Source organism: Humulus lupulus, chromosome 9 (genome assembly GCF_963169125.1).
Source record: "Humulus lupulus chromosome 9, drHumLupu1.1, whole genome shotgun sequence".
In the NCBI taxonomy this organism is placed as follows: domain Eukaryota; kingdom Viridiplantae; phylum Streptophyta; class Magnoliopsida; order Rosales; family Cannabaceae; genus Humulus; species Humulus lupulus.
In genome coordinates this window covers 158,453,578-158,472,443 of record NC_084801.1, presented here as the reverse complement: position 1 = coordinate 158,472,443, position 18,866 = coordinate 158,453,578, and positions in this window count along the sequence as shown.

Below are 18,866 nucleotides of genomic sequence, written 5' to 3'. Positions count from 1 at the left end.
GAGCTAGGAGGTCATCTTCAATGGGTCTTTCTCCTCCCCAAGGGTCTTGCATATGAACTACAAACAGACAAAGGAGGAGATAAGACACATGGCCTGGGGAGTTACGTGGGAGATTGGGATAACGTTGCTCGTGTCTATTGACCAGCAGCATCCTACCCATACACTAAGTTTGGTGCTAGCAGTTTGAAAAACGGATCAAAAAGGAAATAAAATGTTTTCTGAAAAGAAACTTTTTCAACTCCGAAAGGGCGGGAAAAAACCCAGTTTTTTCAACTAGCTTAAAGATCGAATTTTTACGTCGATCTTACGCCCTAAACCTATGATCCTTACTATCGAACTAACTCCTAACTTATATAAAGCAGAAATACACTCTCTTACCAAGCATCAGATGGTTTATACAAAATCCTCATAAATTTCTACTCAAGAACGCAGGAAATCACAGAGCACAGTAACTACATGCATGGCATCACGAAAAGTTTGAAAGATTAAGAGATTACCTGGGCAAAGGTGGAGATTCAGAAAAATAAAAATTTCGAGTCGGAAAGATCTTCGGCAGGACGTCTGAATTGTTTCGAAATTCTGGGCTCTGGAGCAAAGTTCTTGATCGAAATGGTGAGTAAAGGATTATAAGAGAGATAAAAAGGTTACTTATAGAGGCTAAAGTATAGCAAAAAGTGGCAATCATGACTTTCCCATTTTCAAAACGTGGGGGAGTGTATAAGCCGTCGAATTGGTTTCTTGAAAACCGAAAAGGCTTGATTAGACATAATTATGTCACGGTTTTCAAAAACGCACGAAGCCTCTGACAGATTTCGTGGGGATATGAACGGTTGTTTCCCTAAAGTTTCTTTATTGCTGGTCACATTAAACAAACTTGGGGGCAAATGTTATCCAAAAAATAGGCATGGATGACATGGCAGCCATTTGGTACACGTGGATGACACCTGGAAGAAGTCTTGTTCGACCATCGACCATAAAGATTTCCGTGGCGCAACGCTCAATCGTAGTATACGACCAGCTTGGTCGTATGCTCGTTATATTTGGAGAAAATCTTATGCAGTTATGATCATATCCGAAATGATCTCCCATGATTTCTTGAGTATCTGATTATTTAGGAAAGAATATCTATAACAAATTAATGTAATCTTCCTTGAGCTTATAAATAGAGAAAAATGGCTCAAGGAAGGGACTTTTTGGTTTTCTAATTACTAGAGATTAGAGATTTACGAGTGAGCTAGAACTATCACATCCGATATATTGTTTTGTTCTTCAGAGATTGGTGAAACTCATTGAACCCTAGTTCTTTGATCACTCCTTTGAAATATTATATCAATAATAGCTCAAGTGGACGTAGGTTATTACCAGATTCTAGGGCCGAACCACTATAAATTCTTGTGTGCATTACTGTTTTTGTCATTATTCTCATTTCAACATATCTGTCTACATCCAGCATTTTTGACTCCGTGTCAGTTGACCAAAATCAGGGTCAACAAGCCTTAACCTTCTACAACCCTCTAAGTTTAAACATATCCCATGGTCAAAAGACCAAAATGCCCCTAAGCCCAATTAATTCCTATACAGCCACCCAAGGGCAAAACAATCATTTCTCGCTTATCCCGCTAATCATAATTAACGCCCTTCAATTCCCGTTATTCCCAATATTCTCAAATAATAATTGAATCATAACCCATTACTCGTTCATTCCTGGTAATGTACTATACATCAAATTACCTCCACGCTCACCCCGAGCCCAGTAAATTACCTCGTTATGACCAAACCGCCAACTTGCGTTCTAGGATCGTCTCATGCCGAATAGCTCGAATAGATCCACATTATAATGTGGTCTCATCCATAAATCACCAACATGCACATAAATATACAGATATTCTCTTAACATGTCAAAATTACGAAAATTCCCTTCTAATGAGGATTGGACCCACATGCATGTTATTATCATCATATATTCCACATAATCATGCATTTAATCACATAATTGCATAATAAATCAATTATGGCCCTCCTAGCCTCCTAATCCAGGCATTAAACCACATTAGGGAATTTGGGACATTACAACTATCCCATCCTTACAGAAATTTCGTTCTCAAAATTTACTTGAACAACTCGGGATACTGACTCTACATATCTGATTCCAGCTCCCAGGTCGCTTCCTTGACCTTGCTGTTTCTCCATAATACCTTAACCAAATGTATAGTTTTATTCCTGAGGACCTTGTTCTTTCTGTCTAGTATCTAAACTGGTTGTTCCTCATAGGAGAGATCTGCCTTAAGCTCCAGATCTTCATAACTCAAGGCATGATTCACATCTGATACATACCTCCGAAGAGCTTAAACATGAAATACGTTATGCACGGCTGACAATGCCGGTGGTAAGGCCAACCTATAGGCCACTTGACCAATCCTCTCCAGGATCTCAAATGGACCTACAAATCTAGGGCTCAGCTTGCCCTTCTTCCAAAATCTTCTCACCTCTTTCCTTGGCGAGGCTATAAGGAAAACATAGTCTCCCACCTGGAATTCTACGTTCATGCGTTTGGGATCTGCATAACTTTTCTGTCTACTTTGAGAAGTGAGCATCTGAGATCTAATCTTTTCAACGGCCTCATTGGTCCTCTGAACTACCTTAGGACCCAAGTATCTCCTTTCTCCTGGCTCATCTCAATGAATGGGGGATCTGCATTTTCTATCATACAACATCTCATAAGGTGCCACCCCAATGGTCGACTGATAACTATTGTTGTAGGAAAACTCTATCATAGGTAGATACTTACTCCAGGATCCACCAAAGTCCAGCACACATGCTCGCAGCATGTCTTCTAATATTTGGATCATCCTCTCAAATTGTCCATCTATCTGAGGATGATAAACAGTACTAAACTTTAATTGTGTTCCCATGACCTTTTGTAAGCTTCCCCAGAACTTGGAAGTGAAAGTAGGGTCCCGATCTAATACGATCGACCTTGGTGCTCCATGGAGGCGCACGTGTGTACTGGTCAACTGTATAAGTAGTCCTCACTGGTAGGAAGTGAGCTGACTTGGTATAACGGTCCAAAATAACCCATACTGAATCATGTTGACCAACAGTTCCGGGTAACCCCACCGCGAAATCCATTGTGATGTCCTCTCATTTCCATTTTAGAATGTCTAGAGGCTGCAATAGCCCTGTCGGCCTCTGATGCTTAGCCTTGACCTATTGACATGTCAAGCACTTAGCCACATACTCTACCACATACCTCTTCATCCCAGGCCACCAATACAGTGATATCACATCCTGATATATCTTTGTGATGCTTGGATGCAAAGAGTAAGGAGTAGTATGAGATTCATCCAAGATCTCTCGCCTCAAAGCAGTGTCTAATGGAACACATATCCGACCTTTGTATCTCAACAAGCCCATCTCTGACACTGTATAATCTCTGGACACTCAAGCCAAAACATCATCTCTGATCTTGATAAATTGTGGATCACCCAACTGACCTTCCTTAATTCTCTCCAATAGCGTAGACTGTAGCGTGATGTTGGCCAACTGGCCCACCAATAACGTTATACCAGCTATGGTCATATCCTCTACTAATTCTCTGGATATCAGCCTCGCACTATAAATCTGTCTCGGATCCTTCCGGCTTAAAGCATCTACTACCATGTTGGCCTTTCCTGGATGATACAATATCTCACAATTGTAATCTTTTATGAACTCCAGCCAACGCCTTTGTCTCATGTTCAGGTCTTTCTATGTGAAGAAGTACTTCAGGCTCTTGTGGTCAGTATAAATCTCACACTTCTCCACACAAAGGTAATGCCTCCATACCTTTAGTGAAAATACCACAGCCGCCAACTCTAAATCATGAGTGGGATATCTCTGTTCATACTCCTTTAGAAAAACGTGAGGCATAAGCAATCACCTTTCCTAACTGCATCAAAACACAACCAAAACCCTGATGTGAGGCATCACAGTATATCATAAACTTCTCCTGATCTATTGGAAGACTCAGAACTAGAGTTGTAATCAATATCTGCTTCAATTCCTAGAAGTTGTTCTCAGACCTGTCTGACCACACAAACTTCTAATTCTTGCGTGTCAGCTCAGTCAATGAAGTGACAATCTTTGAGGCCCCTTCCATGAAACGTCTGTAATAACCTGCCAATCCAAGGAAACTTCTAACTTCGAAAGCATTCTTTGGTCTTGGCTGGATCCACTTTAATCCCCTCCTTACTGACAATGTGCCCAAGGAAAGTTACCTGAGATAACCAGAATTCACATTTCTTGAATTTTACAAACAATCTGCGTTCCCTCAGTCTCTGTAGAACCAATCTCAAATGCTGCTCGTGAATAGACTCTGACTGAGAATAAAGCAGGATATCATCAATGAAGACGATCACAAATTGGTCCAAATAATCCTTGAACACTCTATTCATTAAACCCATAAAAGCAGCATGGGCATTAGTCAATCCAAAATACATGACTAAGAACTCATAATGCCCATATCTATTGTGAAAAGCAGTCTTTGGTATATCTCCCTCCTTGACCCTTAGCTGATGATAACCAGTTCAAATGTCTGTCTTTGAGAATACCTTTTTACCTTGCAACTGGTCAAACAAATCATATATCCTTGGCAGAGGATACTTATTCTTGATTGTTAACTTATTCAGTTCTCTGTAATCAATACACATTCTCAGAGAACCATCATTCTTTTCACAAACAGAATTGGTGCTCCCTAAGGTGAGAAACTAGGTCTAATAAAACCCAAATCTAATAGTTCCTGCAGCTGTACTTTCGATTCTTTTAATTGTGTTGGGGCCATTTTGGAAGGTGCTCTAGACATTGGCTCTACCTCTGGTGCTAGTTTTATCACAAATTCAATCTCTCTGTGTGGTTGCAACCCTGGTAAATCCTCTAGAAACACATCTAGGAACTCATAGACTAATCTGGTCTCCTCTGGTCCCACTGACATGGCCTGAGTGGTATCAATCACACTGGCTAAGAATCCTATGCAACCTCATTGCAATAGATCTCTAGCCCTCAGAACAGATACCATAGGTATACGAGGTCCATGCACAGTGCCAACAAATACAAAATGATCCTCACCTTTAGGCTCAAAGGTTATCATCTTCTTTCTACCATCTATGGTTGCCCCATACTTCACTAACCAATCCATACCCAAAATCATATCAAAGTCAGTCATAACCAACTCTATCAAATCAACTGACAATTCTCTGTCCTCTACTGTCACCGAAAAAGATCTAACCCATCTCCTGGATACTACTAACTCCCCTGTGGGTAATAAGGTCCCTAACCCCACAACATAATAATCACATGGTCTACACAGTCTATCAATAATTCTACAAGCAACAAAAGAATGTGTAGCACCAGAATCAATCAAAACAGTATAAGGGGTTCGAGCACTAAGAGGCTGACCTGTAACTACTAAGGGTGAAGCCTTAGATTTTGCCTGAGTCTGTAATGCCCCGAATTCTCTATTATGGTTAATGGTTGGATTAGTAGGACGGGAGGGTCGTAACTGTTTAATTATGCCATTAAATGTGTTTATGCATGTTTATGAGAATTATATTATAATATGATGTTAAATGCATGCATGTGAGTCCACATTTGCCTATAGGGGTATTTTGGTAATTTGGCCCGTTGAGGGTATACTTGAATATTTGTTTGCGTGATAATGATATATTGTGAGACCACATTATAATGTGGATTCGTTCGAGTATTTCGACATGAGACGATCTTTAAACATGATTTATCGGTTTGGTCATAACAGGTTTGAGCTCGAGGCTCGGGGTGAGTCTCGGGGTGATATTGGTGGTTATAGCGTTACCGGGGATTTTAGGGTAACGGGATATGAACTATTGGTGTTTGAGGATATTGAGAATAGCGGGAATTGGGAAGCGTTAATTATAATTAACGGGTTAAGCGGGAAGTACCGATTTTGCCCTTGGGGTGGCTTTAGAGGCTTAAGATGACACAAGGGGTATTTTGGTCTTTTTTGAAGGATATATATGACTTAAGTGGCTTAGAAAGTTGTGGAATAAGCAGAGTAAAACAGGGGTTTGCTTCTTCTCTTCCCGTACCTTCTCCTAGCTTCATCTTCTCCATTGCCTTCTTTGAGAGTTTTGAGTTCTAGGTGGGATATCAAGCTAAGGAACTTCAAGGCTGAGTTGGTAGACTTGGTTCTGCTTGTGTGGGAAGTTCAAAACAGGTTTTGAGGTAAGTTTTGATCACTGAACTTAAGCTATGCTCTGTTTTCGTTTTAGCTTTTCAGTCATGAGTTTTGATGTGGAAAGTGTGAATCAAAGGGGGTTTTAATGTTAGTTCGATTGGGGTTTTATGTGAGTGAGCTAAGGGATTTGTTTGGGGGTTTAATTGTGTGTTAGGAAGAGGTTCTATGAGGGTTTGAAGGACTGGTTTAAGAGAAAATTACACAGGGAGAAAAACTGGTTTGTGTGGCCGACTTAGCCATTCTGGGCTGTGCGCCACGGCGCAGCAGGGGAGCACCGCGGCCCTTGGCGTTTGGCAGGCAGGGAGCCTCTCTGTTTGGAGGTGCGCCGCGGCACAGCAGAGGGGGGGCCGCGGCCCTTAAGGCCAATTTTGCCAAAATGTGGTTTTTAGCTTGGGGATTCAAGCCATAGTCCTCGGGGTTGAACCTAGTACCCGGTTGGGTAGTATTTGATGTCTCGGGGGCTGGGATTTGGTTGGGAACCCTCGGTTATCATTTTTATTGATAAATTCTATAATTTGGTTATGACCAGGTGACCGTCAAGGATTTTAAAGGTTGATCGTTCTCAGGGGTCGTTCATATTATAATCCTCACTCGAACCAGAGGTAAGAAAACAATGTATGAATATAGTTGCACCCTGTACAGGTATATGACATGTATGATTTGATATTTGAGGCATGCTGGTTGATATATGTGGACATGGATTGCATATTAAATGCTAGTGAATGCTGATTACCTGCTTGAGACACTGACCAGTCAGGGACCGACTCTAAAGTCGAGAATCATGCATTGAATGGCTCTATAGCATTAATGCCAGACCGACCCTAGGGTCGAGAAACTTATAAGCGCTTGCCTGGTCTACGACCAGATGACTATAGCCAAGGTGTATGACCCCGGTGACTGTTTGTCACAAGTCTATGGGACGTTGTCCATAGTTTCGACTCTAGAGTCGTGAGGAAGGTTATGTTGGTGACCAATCACCATGCACCTGTCCTGATCAAGCTTATGAAAGAAATCACCTATCAGTTAAGCCCTGGTGACCCTATCGTCACATGGCTAGAGGGAGCGATGCTCATTACTGTGACTTTTGGCTATTGTCACCTATTTCTGGGACTGATAGTCCTGAATGGTTATTATGGTCGTTGTTGATATTATATCATGTTTTATTATGTTTTCTTGCTGGGCCTTGGCTCATGAGTGCTATGTGGTGCAAGTAAAGGAAAGGAAAAGCTTGGCCAGCCTTGAGTGGAGAGCTTGGGCGATGCAATGTACATACAGGGCCGCTTGACTGCCACGGTCAAGGAGTTCTCAGAGGGACTAGGGGTTTACCCTATTTTTGCCGCTTAGGCCGGCGATGATTGTAAATTTGAAACTGTAGCAACTATTTTGTATTACGAACTACTTGTAAACATTTTAAAAGGCTCATGAGCAGTTTATTTACTTAATGAAATGTACCCTTTCCTTTTTACCGGTTTTCACCTTAACATGATAATGATACTTAGATCACGTTTTTAACCAAAGGACTCGGGTAGCGAGTCAAATTTCTGGTTCACTGTTCACCGTAACTGTTCTGGGGTAACCAGGGCGTTACAACTTGGTATCAGAGCAATGCCAAGGTTAGGGTTCCTGTAGACTGGCTGGGTATGTACACACATCACCGAAGACAAGCTCGACTCACGGTTTGGTAACTATTTACGTGGTTACATGAATAATTGTTTAAACGTGATATATATGTGTTACCTGCGTGCATGAGATATTATGCTGAGCCTGTGCCCTAAAATATCATATCTTCAGCAAATGTGTACTGATTAGTACTGAGATTGCTAGCACCTGCTTATTAGTATGGTTCTTTATGGGCTATCATGTGATACCTGCTGAGTGCTGAATGCCATAAACATGTATCTGATTGTGAACATTGAATGACTGTGGAATGTGATTATTATCTATTTGTTCTTGGACCGTAAGGCGGCAAGAGGTTTAGTTATTACTACCTGACTGGCCGTATTGATTATTGTTTCAGTAAGGTATCAATGACAGAATGAACCCAGAACAGACAGACACTGCAGCTGGCCAGAGTGGTCAGGGTCAGAGTAATGACAATAATCAGGGTCTAGAGAATGACCAATCTCAGGTTCCACAGCCAGCACCTGCAAACTGGCAGCAGATGTTTAATGATTTGCAGGCTATAGTGGTAAAACAGGGAGAGGAGCTTCGTCTCCTAAGACAGCAGCAAGTGCCTATGGTGGCCAGTGTTGCAGAGGCACTTTCTGTGTTGGTGCCAGTTATTGGGCCATTGCCTGGGGTTGAGAACATATTGGAACCTCTTTATGAGCGGTTCAGGAAACAGCAACCTCTTGTGTTTGAAGGCAGTGCTGATCCCACCAAAGCTTAACAATGGATGAGCATGATTACCACTGTTCTTGAATTTATGAAGGTAGGTTGTACTGAGAGGGTGGCCTGTGCTGCCTATATGTTTCGGGAAGATGCCCAGATTTGGTGGGAGGTGGTTGGTCAGACCAAGGATGTTAATCTCCTGAGTTGGGAGGAATTTCAGACCTTGTTCAATGAAAAGTACTACAATGACGCTATTAGAGCGGCGAAGGCTGATGAATTTATGAGGCTACTTCAGGGAAATTTATCAGTAACCGAGTATGCCTTAAGGTTTGACCGTTTGGCAAAGTTTGCCAAGGAGTTGGTGCCCACTGATGGAACCAGGAGGGAGCGTTTCTTGCAGGGGCTACAGCCCAGGTTAGCCAGAGATGTGCGCATCACCATTGTGGCAGGAGTGACTACTTATGCACAGGTGGTGGAGAAGGCACTTACAGCTGAAACTGCAGAGATTAAGATCTGGCGTGAAAATGCAGCCAGAAGGGATTTCAGGAGGTCAGGTCCTCTATTTATGGGTTCTGGTAGGGGTGTTGGCCCCAGTGATCAGAAGAGGAAGGTTCCTGATACCTTCCCAGTTCCAGGTCTTGACAGGAGACCTCGTGGTGTTACTGTAGGTCGTCCTGGGGGCGGTGAAGCCTGGAAGTCTTATCCTGAGTGTCCTAGATGCAAGAGGCATCACTTGGGAGAGTGTAAGGCAAGGGCCTGCTTCTCTTGTGGAGCAGTGGGTCATCTCAAGAAGGATTTCCCTAACGCAAGAAAGGAAGAGCCCGGGAAGGCAGACAGCTCGGCCCCAGCGCGAGTGTTTGCATTGACTCAGGCAGAAGCTGAGGTTTCCCACTCAGTTGTTACAGGTCAGCTTCTTAGTGCAGGAACTGCTTATAATGTATTGATTGACTCTGGTGCTACACATTCCTTTGTTGCTAGTAGTGTTATTGATAGGTTGTGTAGACCTTGTGATTTCTATGTTGTGGGGTTTGGTACTTTGTTACCTACTGGGGAGCTGGTTGTATCCAGGAGGTGGGTTAGATCTTTGCCAGTGATAGTAGAGGGCAGAGAGTTGTCAGTGGATCTTATAGAGTTGGTTATGACTGACTTCGATATGATACTGGGTATGGACTGGTTAGCCAAGTATGGGGCAACCATTGACTGCAGAAGGAAGATGGTCACTTTTGAGCCTGAGGGTGAGGATCCTTTTGTATTTGTTGGTACTGTGCATGGACCCCGTATTCCTATGATTTCAGCATTGAGAGCTAGGGATTTATTGCAAGGGGGTTGCATTGGATTCTTAGCCAGTGTGGTTGATACCACCAAGGTCGTGCCAGTGGGACCAGAGGATACTAGACTGGTGTGTGAGTTTCTGGACGTGTTTCCAGAAGATCTGCCAGGGTTGCCACCACACAGAGAGATTGCGTTTGTTATAGAACTGGCCCCAGGAACGGAGCCAGTGTCTAGAGCACCATACAGAATGGCCCCAGCTGAGTTGAAAGAGCTAAAGGTACAGCTGCAAGAGCTGTTGGATTTGGGTTTTATCAGACCTAGCTTTTCACCTTGGGGTGCGCCAGTTCTGTTTGTAAAGAAGAAAGATGGTTCCCTGAGGATGTGTATAGATTACAGAGAACTGAATAAGTTGACAATTAAGAACCGGTATCCTTTGCCAAGGATAGACGATCTGTTTGATCAATTGCAGGGTAAGACGGTATTCTCTAAGATCGACCTTCGTTCTGGTTATCATCAGTTGAGGGTCAAGGAGGGAGACATACCGAAGACCGCTTTTCGCACTAGGTATGGGCATTATGAGTTTTTAGTTATGTCATTCGGGTTGACTACTGCCCCTGCCGCTTTCATGGATATGATGAATAGGGTGTTCAAGGATTATTTAGACCAGTTTGTGATCGTCTTTATCGATGATATTCTGATGTATTCTCAGACTGAGTCAGAGCATGAGCATCATCTGAGGTTGGTTCTGCAGAGGTTGAGAGAACACAGATTGTTTGCAAAGTTCAAGAAGTGTGAGTTCTGGTTGTCTCAGGTGTCCTTCCTTGGGCACATTGTCAGTAAGGAGGGGATTAAAGTGGATCCATCAAAGATTGAAGCAGTCAGAAATTGGCCAAGGCCAAAGAATGCTTCTGAGGTTAGGAGTTTCCTTGGATTGGCAGGGTATTATAGGCGTTTTGTGGAGGGGTTCTCAAAGATTACTACTTCGTTGACTGAGCTGACACGCAAGGGTCAGAAGTTTGTATGGTCAGACAGGTGTGAGAACAGCTTCCAAGAGTTGAAACAGAGGTTGATTACAGCTCCAGTTCTGAGTCTTCCGACAGACCAGGAGAAGTTTGTGATATACTGCGATGCTTCTCATCAGGGTTTGGGCTGTGTTTTGATGCAATCAGAGAAAGTTATAGCTTATACTTCTCGTCAGCTGAAGGAGTACGAGAAGAGGTATCCTACCCATGACTTAGAGTTGGCAGCGGTGGTTTTTGCTTTAAAGATATGGAGGCACTATCTCTATGGAGAGAAGTGTGAGATTTATACAGACCACAAGAGCCTGAAGTACTTCTTCACTCAAAAGGACTTGAACATGAGGCAAAGGCGTTGGCTGGAATTAGTGAAAGATTATGATTGTGAGATTCTGTATCACCCAGGGAAAGCCAACGTGGTAGCTGATGCTTTAAGCCGGAAGGGTCCGGGACAGATTCATGGTGTTAGGCTGATAGCCAGAGAGTTAGCTGACGATATGACCAGAGCTGGTATAGAGTTACTGGTGGGCCAGTTGGCCAATATTACGCTACAGTCTACGCTGCTAGAGAGAATTAGAGAGGGTCAGTTGAGTGATCCACAGCTGATCAAGATTAGAGAGGATGTCTTGGTTGGAGCATCCAGGGATTATACAGTGTCTGATTTGGGGTTGTTGAGATACAAGGGACGGATATGTGTTCCATTAGACACTGTTTTGAGGCGGGAGATTCTGGATGAATCTCATACTACACCTTACTCTTTGCATTTAGGCACCACGAAGATGTACCAGGATGTAAGATCATTGTACTGGTGGCCAGGGATGAAGAGAGATGTAGTAGAGTATGTGGCTAAGTGCTTGACTTGTCAACAGGTCAAGGCTGAGCATTAGAGGCCGGCAGGGTTATTGCAGCCTCTGGATATCCCAAAGTGGAAGTGGGAATACATCACAATGGACTTTGTGGTGGGCTTGCCCAGGACTGTTGGTCAGCATGATTCCATTTGGGTGATAGTGGATCGCTATACCAAGTCAGCTCACTTTCTACCAGTGAGGACTACTTATACTATTGACCAGTATGCAGATCTCTATGTGAGAGAGATCGTGCGCCTCCATGGAGCTCCTAGGTCGATCGTGTCAGATCGGGACCCTACATTCACTTCCAAGTTCTGGAAGAGTTTACAGACAGCCATGGGTACACGACTGAAGTTCAGTACAGCTTATCATCCTCAGACAGATGGGCAATCTGAGAGGACGATCCAGATATTGGAGGACATGCTGCGAGCATGTGTGTTGGACTTCGGTGGGTCATGGAGTAAGTATCTACCTTTGATAGAGTTCTCCTATAATAACAGTTACCAGTCTACCATTGGTGTTGCACCTTATGAGATGTTGTATGGTAGGAAGTGTAGGTCTCCCATTCATTGGGATGAGACAGGTGAAAGGAGATACTTAGGTCCTGAGGCGGTTCAGAGGACCAGTGAGGCTATTGAAAAGATTAGAGCTCAGATGCTTACTTCTCAGAGTAGACAGAAGAGCTCTGCAGATCCCAAACGCAGGAATGTGGAGTTCCAGGTAGGAGACTATGTCTTCCTTAGAGTCTCGCCATGGAAAGGGGTGAGAAGGTTTGGGAAGAAAGGCAAGCTGAGTCCCAGGTTTGTAGGTCCATTTGAGATCCTGGAGAGGATTGGTCAAGTGGCTTACAGGCTAGCTTTGCCTCCGGCGTTGTCGGCCGTGCATAATGTATTCCATGTATCCGCTCTTCGGAGGTATGTATCTGATGAGAGTCATGTTTTGAGTTATGAGGATCTGGAGCTTGAGCCAGATCTCTCCTTTGAGGAGCAGCCTGTTCAGATACTTGATCAGAAGGATAAAGTCCTCAAGAACAAGACGATACCTCTGGTTAAGGTATTGTGGAGGAACAGCAAGGTCGAGGAGGCGACCTGGGAGCTGGAGTCTGATATGCGGAGTCAGTTTCCCGAGCTGTTCAGGTAAATTTCGAGGACGAAATTTCTGTAAGGAGGGGATAGTTGTAATGCCCCGGATTCTCTATTATGGTTAATGGCTGGATTAGTAGGTCAGGAGGGCCATAACTGTTTAATTATGCCATTAAATGTGTTTATGCATGTTTATGAGAATTATATTATAATATGATGTTAAATGCATGCATGTGAGTCCACATTTGCCTATAGGGGTATTTTGGTAATTTGGCCCGTTGAGGGTATACTTGAATATTTGTTTGCGTGATAATGATATATTGTGAGACCACATTATAATGTGGATTCGTTCGAGTATTTCGACATGAGACGATCTTTAAACATGATTTATCGGTTTGGTCATAACAGGTTTGAGCTCGGGGTGAGTCTCGGGGTGATATTGGTGGTTATAGCGTTACCGGGGATTTTAGGGTAACGGGATATGAATTATTGGTGTTTGAGGATATTGAGATTAGCGGGAATTGGGAAGCGTTAATTATAATTAACGGGTTAAGCGGGAAGTACCGATTTTGCCCTTGGGGTGGCTTTAGAGGCTTAAGATGACACAAGGGGTATTTTGGTCTTTTTTGAAGGATATATATGACTTAAGTGGCTTAGAAAGCTGTGGAATAAACAGAGTAAAACAGGGGTTTGCTTCTTCTCTTCCCGTACCTTCTCCTAGCTTCATCTTCTCCATTGCCTTCTTTGAGAGTTTTGAGTTCTAGGTGGGATATCAAGCTAAGGAACTTCAAGGCTGAGTTGGTAGACTTGGTTCTGCTTGTGTGGGAAGTTCACAACAGGTTTTGAGGTAAGTTTTGATCACTGAACTTAAGCTATGCTCTGTTTTCGTTTTAGCTTTTCAGTCATGAGTTTTGATGTGGAAAGTGTGAATCAAAGGGGGTTTTAATGTTAGTTCGATTGGGGTTTTATGTGAGTGAGCTAAGGGAGTTGTTTGGGGGTTTAATTGTGTGTTAGGAAGAGGTTCTATGAGGGTTTGAAGGACTGGTTTGAGAGAAAATTACACAGGGAGAAAAGCTGGTTCGTGTGGCCGACTTAGCCATTCTGGGCTGAGCGCCGCGGCCCTTGGCGTTTGGCAGGCAGGGAGCCTCTCTGTTTGGAGGCGCGCCGCGGCGCAGCAGAGGGGGGGCCGCGGCCCTTAAGGCCAATTTTTCCAAAATGTGGTTTTTAGCTTGGGGATTCAAGCCATAGTCCTCGGGGTTGAACCTAGTACCCGGTTGGGTAGTATTTGATGTCTCGGGGGCTGGGATTTGGTTGGGAACCCTCGGTTATCATTTTTATTGATAAATTCTATAATTTGGTTATGACCAGGTGACCGTCAAGGATTTTAAAGGTTGATCGTTCTCAGGGGTCGTTCATATTATAATCCTCACTCGAACCAGAGGTAAGAAAACAGTGTATGAATATAGTTGCACCCTGTACAGGTATATGGCATGTATGATTTGATTTTTGAGGCATGCTGGTTGATATATGTGGACATGGATTGCATATTAAATGCTAGTGAATGCTGATTACCTGCTTGAGACACTGACCAGTCAGGGACCGACTCTAAAGTCGAGAATCATGCATTGAATGGCTCTATAGCATTAATGCCAGACCGACCCTAGGGTCGAGAAACTTATAAGCGCTTGCCTGGTCTACGACCAGATGACTATAGCCAAGGTGTATGACCCCGGTGACTGTTTGTCACAAGTCTATGGGACGTTGTCCATAGTTTCGACTCTAGAGTCGTGAGGAAGGTTATGTTGGTGACCAATCACCATGCACCTGTCCTGATCAAGCTTATGAAAGAAATCACCTATCAGTTAAGCCCTGGTGACCCTATCGTCACATGGCTAGAGGGAGCGATGCTCATTACTGTGACTTTTGGCTATTGTCACCTATTTCTGGGACTGATAGTCCTGAATGGTTATTATGGTCGTTGTTGATATTATATCATGTTTTATTATGTTTTCTTGCTGGGCCTTGGCTCATGAGTGCTATGTGGTGCAGGTAAAGGAAAGGAAAAGCTTGGCCAGCCTTGAGTGGAGAGCTTGGGCGATGCAATGTACATACAGGGCCGCTTGACTGCCACGGTCAAGGAGTTCTCAGAGGGACTAGGGGTTTACCCTATTTTTGCCGCTTAGGCCGGCGGGGATTGTAAATTTGAAACTGTAGCAACTCTTTTGTATTACGAACTACTTGTAAACATTTTAAAAGGCTCATGAGCAGTTTATTTACTTAATGAAATGTACCCTTTCCTTTTTACCGGTTTTCACCTTAACATGATAATGATACTTAGATCACGTTTTTAACCAAAGGACTCGGGTAGCGAGTCAAATTTCCGGTTCACTGTTCACCGTAACTGTTCTGGGGTAACCAGGGCGTTACAGAGTCAATGCGAACACTTGAGCTAGGGCCAAGCTGTACGCCTTCCTAGGTTCTTCCTTTTGGGAAATCTTTCTTGAAATGTGCCACTGCCCCACATAAGAAGCAAGCCTTTGCCCTACACTCTCCCATATGGCGCCTCTTGCACCTAGGGTACTCAGGATAAGTTCTCTAGGCCTCACTGCCACCCTAGCGGCCACCACGTGGTTGCCTATCAGGACCTGGAGTTGGGAAGGTATCTTGACCCTTCCTCTTCTGATCATTGGGGCCTCTGCCCCTACCTGAACCCATAGATGGAGGTCTTGTCCTCCTAAACTCTTTTCTGGTTGCATTGTCCCGCCAGATCTTGTTCTCTGTGCTCTCAGCTGTGAGCGCCTTCTCAACCACCTGTGCATAAGTAGTAACTCCAGCCACAGTGGTGATACGAACATCTCAGACTATTCTAGGCTGTAGCCCCTGGAGAAACCTCTCCCTTTTGGTCCCATCAGTGGGCACCAACTCCATGGAAAAATTTGTCAATCTGTCAAACTTCAGAGCATATTTAGTCACTGACAAACTCCCCTGAAGTAATCTGCTGAACTCTTTAGCTTTTGCAGCCCTGATGGCATCTTTGTAGTACTTTTCATTAAACAGAGTCTGAAACTCTTCCCAACTTAGGGCATTGACATTTCTAGTCTGGGATATCACTTCTCACCAAATTCGGGCATCCTTCCGAAACATGTATGTGGCACAAGCTGCCCTCTCATTACCAAACACCCTCATAAAGTTCAGGATGGGGGTAATCATGCTCATCCACTGCTCAGCCTTAGTTGGATCTGCACTGCCCTAAAAAATTGGAGGTTGTTGTTTTCTGAACCTTTCATAAAGAGGTTCCCATTTACTTCTAGCCTCTGACAGCTACTCAACTGATGGCACCGCTATAGATGGTGCCTCTGGTAGAGTGTTCCCTGCAGGAACCTATTATTATCGCAGGAGGCAGATTTCTTCTTGCTGCCTCATAACTCTAGCTTGTAAATCAGCAAACAACTGTTGCCAGTTATCAGGACCTGGTTGAGGGAACTGACTCTGGTCATTCTCCTGACCCTGTCTGTCATTCTGGTCCTGATCTTTCTGGCTAGATGATTAATCTATCTTCCTTGGAAGCATATTATCAACTTAAACCTTGCTGCAATAGTCAATGCGACCAGTTAGGTAGTGATAACTAAACCTCTTGCCGCCTCACGGTCCAAGATCAAGCAGATCTTCATCCATGTTCCACAATCATATCAGTAAACATGTTAATCATTATTATAACATTTAACATTTATTAGCAATTAACAATTGACAATTGACAATGCAAATAAGCATGTTCTAGCAATATCAGCACTAATAAGCACGTTCTTGCTTATCATGCAGCAATCAAGGCCCAGCCTTATTAATGTATCTCATGTAGACAGGTAAAGCATTTATATTATATTTAAACAGTTAAACATATAACCACATAAATAGTGTTTGAGTTTTATGCCCTTATTAAAACCCAATTTCTTTGTACTCTCATTTATTATCAATAAAAGAATAGAAATCATTTTTTTACTTGGTCAATTACTTTGTTGACATGTTTTATTTTCATGATTATTTATTTAATATAAACTTCTATTAAATCCCGAGCATATAGCTAATCATATTTATAGTGACGTAATCACAGTGGAATATAAATATGATTATATGTTCAAAAATAAGTTAGTCCTAACATTAGTCAGTGCGCATGATTTACACTAACTTGCGAATCTACGATATGCTCTACTTACACATTATAGTGTTATGTTCTTTCCAGAACATTAGCAAAGTAGATAAGATCGGATGTATTTGTTACATCAGAATGGACCGGTATTAACAGTTTATAGGATAAGTAAAATACCATTATTATCTATTCTAGTCATATCATATAGTTGACCATAGGTTAATTCAATCTCAATTTTGAGTGGTTAGTATTCTAACTGATTGTAATATTTGAGTTCTTTGACTTGTTCGTTACCAGCTTACCCTACGGACTAGCCCATACTTACATCTTGGGAACTCGGTAGTATAATTGAGTGGGAGTGTTAATCATAGATATGAACATCTATAGCTTCTGACGAAGAAGTGAAACGATGGTTTCCTTTTAGTTTGGTTCAATGTGTTAAATGATAGAGATCTCATTTCAGTAATTAAATTAGTTTACTAAAATATCATTTACAAGAAACTAAGTGTTTTAAGAATAAAATACAATGATGGGTAAAACAGTATTTTAGTCCCATCTCATTGTAGACCGTCTATAGAGAATTGAGTGACAATTATGGTTGTAATAATGTATAATTAATAGCGTATCTATATTTTTTATAGAGCGTTCTATGAATTGAAGAGTGCAATTCTGAGTCTTTAGTGGAGTCACGAGGAATTAATAAGTTAGTAAATTTATTTGTTAGATTTATGATAACTTATTGGAGCTTGATTTCATAGGCCCATTGTCCCCATTGTACATTGGATAAAATCATCTAGATAGTCTCAATTAATTGATTTAATTATCAATTAGAATTGTCAAAGTTGACCAGGTCAATTTTGCATAGTTTCACAGATATATGTAATTTTGAGAAGAAAAGAGAAATTACGGCAGATTTATCAATTAAGATAAATTAGTATCTAAATTAATAAATAATTTTAAATCAAGGTTCAAATTATAAATAATTAATTTGATAAAGGATTTCAATAATTATTTAATTAATTAAATCAATAGAAAATAATACAGGCCCTGATTTTAAGTCTAATGGGCTTATAATCAAATGAGAAATTTTACGGGCCTAAAGCCCATGATAATTTCGACCTAGGGATGTTAATTGGCTATTATTTTATTTATTTTTTAATTAAATAAATGACCTAATTGAGTCTATAAAATGAATGTTAAGAGAAAGTTGAAAACACAAGTTTTAAGAAGTTCAGAAGTAAAAAAAATAAGTTCAGATTTCTGAAACACAAGTTTCTGATAGTTTTAGATTCTCTCTAAACACAAGTCATTTTCAAGTCTTATTGTTCTTTTCTCTTCTTCTCTTTGTATCTATCTCATGTGTTGAGAATTGCTCACTCTAGTCTAGGTGATTCCAAGGATACTTTGGAAGGCTGTGAAGAAAATTGAAGATTAGTTGAGTTTCTTGGTAATACTCTGAGACAAAAATGATACAAGGGTTATAGAAACTGAAGGAATGACTCATTCATTCCGTTGCGTATAATGTAAGTATTCTTATCATTATTTCTCTTTGAATTCAATTTTAGAAACATGTTCTAGGTTATCTCATATTAATTTGTTTAATATTAGATCTACATGAAAATAAATAAAGATCTTGTATAAGTTTCCCAACAAATAGTTACCAAACCACGATTTGAGCTTGTCTTCAGTGGCGAGTGTACATGCCCAGTTAGTCTACAGGAACCCTAAACCTTGGCATGCTCTGATACCAAGTTGTAACACCCTGGTTACTCCAAGATCGTTACTGTGGACTTTAAATAGTGCTTAACTCTCTAAACGAGTCATTTGGTTATAACCGTGCATCTAGGTATCATTAATAGACTAAGGTGAAAATCTTGATTAAAAGGAACAAATATATTTTATTTAAAACATTAAACTGTACATGGG